Consider the following 4,566-nt stretch of genomic DNA (forward strand, 5'->3'; position numbering starts at 1 on the left):
TGCTGGGCTCCGGTGATCCTTCCGCCTCAGCCTTCCGAATAGCCGGAATTACAGGCATGCCCTACCACGCCCGGCTGATTTCTTGATTTATTGTAGAGATGAAGTCTGACCAAGTTGCCCAGGCGGGTCTCGAACCCATGGGCTCAGGCAATTCACTCACCTTAGCCTCCCAAAGTGCGGGATTACTGGCTGAGCCACCAAACCCGGCTCATGCAATTAACCAAAGCACGTACACAAAGAGTTTTGCTAAGATTGGATATCCTAGGAATAGGACATTTTCTCTATCAATCTATATGAATTCACCTATGTAGACACGACTGAAGGGGTTTATGAGATAGACATAATCAGTGGAGTTCAATAACTTTTGGTAACTGATGAACATACCAGGAACTCACCCTCCCATAGGTTGCCTTCTTGAGCACCACACTTTAAAATGCATAATTTGGGCCGGGCAAGCTGGCTCATGCCTGTAAACTCAGCACTTTGAGAGGCGAAAGCATGAGGTTTGCCTGAGCCCAGGGGTTCAAGACCAACCTCGGCAACTTGGCAAGACCTCGTCTCTACAATAAATCAAAAAATTAACCAGGCGTGGTGGCATGCACCTGTGGTTCTAGCTACTTGGGAGGCTGAGGCAGAAGGATCATCTGAACCCAGCAGGTCGAGGCTGCAGTGGCCCTGAGCAGAGTGCCAATGTACTCCAGCCTGGGTGACAGAGTGAGACACCAACTCAAATAAATAAATAGATAAATAAATAAATAAATAAAATGCATAATTTAGGCCCGGTGTGTTGGCTCACATCTGTAATCCCAGAATTCAGGGAGGCTGAGAGAGAATTGCTTGAGCCCGGTAGTTGGAAACTAACCTGGGCAACATAGACTTCATTTCTACAAAACATAAAAAAATTAGCTGGGTATGGTGACATGCATCTGTAGTCCTGCTACTTGGAAGGCTGAGGTGGAAGGCTCACCCGAGCACAAGAGATGGAGGATTCTATAGCTGTGATGGTGCCACAGCCTGGGCAACAGAATAAGACTCCGACTCAAAACTTAAATAGGCCAGATGCGGTAGCTCATGCCAATAATCCCAGCACTCTGGGAGGCTGAGGTGACAGGATTGCCTGAGCCCATGGGTTTGAGATCAGTCTGGGCAACTTGATGAGACCTCGTCTCTACAGTAAATCAAAAAATTAGCCGGTGTGATGGAGTGTGCCTGTAGTTCCAGCTACTTGGAAGGCTGAAGCAGAAGGATCATCTGAACCCAGCAGGTCGAGGCTGCGGTGGCCATGAATGTGCCACTGCACTCCAGCCTGGGTGACGGAGTGAGACTCCAACTCAAAAAAAAAAGCAACAACAACATAAATAAATAAATAGACTGGGCACGGAAGCTCACGCCTGTAATCCCAACACTTTGAAAGACAGAAGCGAGAGGACTGCCTGAGCCAATGGGTTGGAGACCAGCCTGGGCAACATGGCAAAACTTTATCTCTACACTAAATCAACAAATTACCTGGGCATGGTGGTGCATGCCTGTAGTTCCAGATACTTGGAAGGCTGAGGTGGAAGGATCACCTGAACCCATCAGGTCAAGGCTGCAGTGGTTGTGAGCATGCCACTGCATTCTAGCTTGGGCGACAGAGTGAGACTCTGACTTATAAATAAATAAATAAATAAATAGCACACTTAATCAATTTCACTCTAGGTTTAGGTGCTTGGTTGCTTATTTTATTTTTATATAAATACTATATTTTAGAGTAGTGTTAGATTTACAGAAAGGTTGCAAGAGTACTACAGAGAGTTCTTGTATACTTTGAACCCAGTTTTTCCCTATGGTAACTGTTAAAACATTTTTAAAATATATTTATTTTATTTTATTTTATTTATTTTTTTTTGATTTGGAGTCTCACTCTGTCACCCAGACTGGAGTGCAGTGGCCGCTCCCGGTCACCGCAGCCTCGACCTACTGGGCTCTGACGATCCTTCCGCCTCAGCCTTCTGAGTAGCTGGAACTACAGGTGCGCACTACCACGCCCGGCTAATTTTTTGATTTATTGTAGAGATGAGGTCTCGCCAAGTTGCCCAGGTGGGTCTCGAACCCACGGGCTCAGGCAATTCACTCACCTCAGCCTCCCAAAGCACGGGATTACAGGCTGAGCCACCGAGTCCGGCTATATTTATTTTATTTTTTAGTTGGAGTCTCACTCTGTCGTCCAGGCTGGAGTGCAGTGGGATGCTCATGGCAGCCTCGATCTGCTGGGATCAGGCAATCCTTTCGCCTCCAAGTAGCTGGAACTACAGGCGCGCGCTACCACTCCCAGCTAGTATTTTTATTTTTATGTATTTCCTTTTTATTGTAAAGATGTAGGGTACAAGTCATGACTAGGTATGATACAGAGACCCACTAATGTCCCTCCATGTTGCAACATCCCCTAGAGAAGGGCATGGTGGGGATTCAAGCATTCCTGCACATTTCTGAGCACCTACTTTATTTATTTTTATTTTTTATTTTTTTTGAGTTGGAGTCTTACTCTGTCACCCAGACTGGAGTGCAGTGGCCGCTCCCGGCCACCGCTGCCTCGACCTGCTGGGCTCCGGCGTTCCTTTCGCCTCAGCCTTCCAAGTAGCTGGAACTACAGGCGCGTGCTGCCACGCCTGGCTAGTTTTTTTGATTTATAGTGGAGATGAGGTCTCGCCAAGTTGCCCAGGCAGGTCTCGAACCCAGGGGCTCAGGCAATCCACTTACCTCGGCCTCCCAAAGTGTTGGGATTACAGGCTGAGCCACCGAGCCTGGCCTATTTTTATTTTTAATTTTTTTTAGTTAGAGTCTCACTCTGTCGCCCAGGCTGGAGTGCAGTGGCACACTCATGACCACTGCAGCCTGGATCTGCTGAGTTCAGGCAATCCTTCCACCTCAGCCTTCCAAGTGGTTGAAACTACAGACATGTGCCACCATGCCCGGCTAATTTTTGATTTTTGTAGAGATGAGGTCTTGCCAAGTTGCCCAGTCTGGTCTTGAACCCGTGGGCTCAGGCAATCTTTTCACCTTGGCCTCCCAAAGTGCTAGAATTATAGGCGTGAGTCACCATGCCCCCTCTCTCCTTTTTTTGAGTTGGGGTCTCACTCTGTCACCCAGATGGAGTGCAGTGGCATGCTCATGGCCACCACAGCCTCAACCTGCTGGGCTCAGGCGAGCTTTCTGCCTCAGCCTTTCCAAGTAGCTGGAACTGCAGGCATGCGCTTTCTACACCCAGCTTAATTTTTGATTTATTGTAAAGATGAGGTCTCACCAAGTTGCTCGGGCTGTTCTCGAACCCCTGAACTCAGGCAATCCTCTCACCTCGGTTTCCCAAAGTGCTGAGATTACAGACTTGAGCCACTCTGCTCGGCCCTACTTAATTTTTTAATGCTTTAAATCATAACCTTAGAACCATAATAACAAATTAATATCAATAGAAAAAAGTTACCTCTACCCTGTGCTGTATGGAACACATCAAAATATGTCTCAGAGAATACTCAAATACAGGTGCCAGGCCGTAACACATAAGGCAGTCACAAAGGCTTCCTCTGGAACATTCAGCTCCAGATAAGAACGTGGGAGACATCCTGAGTCTCCGGAGAGAGGTAACATTGGAATCCAGTTTGGACTCCTAACTGGCCTGCAGCCCAAACCCAAGAATTCGGTCTTAGGTCAAAAGGGTATGTTTTTTTCAAATCCCACAGCTCACAAGCTTGTCTAATTTGTTTCAGGATTATCCCTTGTTTATTTGATATGCCATCTTTCCCATGTCTCAGTTTCCTTGGAAGCCTCTGAAAATACAGAAAAAGCAAACCTAGACAAAAATTAACATAAAGGACTGTAGAAAGCACTGAGAGAACAGAAGCAAACAGATAAAGACAGAAGCCCAGAGAGATAAGGTTTTTCTTGAGGCAATGCCAGGACTAGCACCCAGGTATCTCTCTCTCTCTCCAAGGGAGCTCGGAGTAGCTCTTGGGGATGTCTGCTCAGCCCATACTGCTTCCTCTGGGCACCAACCCACCCACAGGGCAGTCAAGCTTATACATGATCCTGCCTCCTCAGTTATAGTTATTGACTCTTAACTGGACACGTGACCCAAGCTGGGCCAGTGATTCCTCTCACAATCTTGCTGTTGGGATTCAGTGATTCCCATTCATTTCCACTGGTCACCTGATCCAAGGACAGAGAGACAGCCATGTTTGGCTTTATGTTCAGAGAGGCAGAGGAGACAGGTCCATCAAGGAGGACAAGAGTGAAGCAGACATGCAGAAAGAAGCTTAGTAGGGCACTGAGGCCGAGAGCAAGAGCAATCTGCCTGTCTCTTCGGTGGCTTTCTTGTTTTGTTTTGTTTTGTTTTGAGTTGGAGTTTCACTCTGTCACCCAGGCTAGAGGGCAGTGGCAGGCTCACAGCCACCACAGCCTTGACCTGCTAGGCTCAGGCGATCCTTCCGCCTCAGCCTTCAAAGTAGCTGGAATTACAGGCATGCACCACCATATCTGGCTAATTTTTTAATTTATTGTAGAGATGAGGTCTCGCCAAGTTGCCCAGGCTGG

Source organism: Carlito syrichta, unplaced genomic scaffold, assembly GCF_000164805.1.
Source record: "Carlito syrichta isolate Samal-C Ts95f unplaced genomic scaffold, Tarsius_syrichta-2.0.1 Scaffold315966, whole genome shotgun sequence".
NCBI classification, from domain to species: domain Eukaryota; kingdom Metazoa; phylum Chordata; class Mammalia; order Primates; family Tarsiidae; genus Carlito; species Carlito syrichta.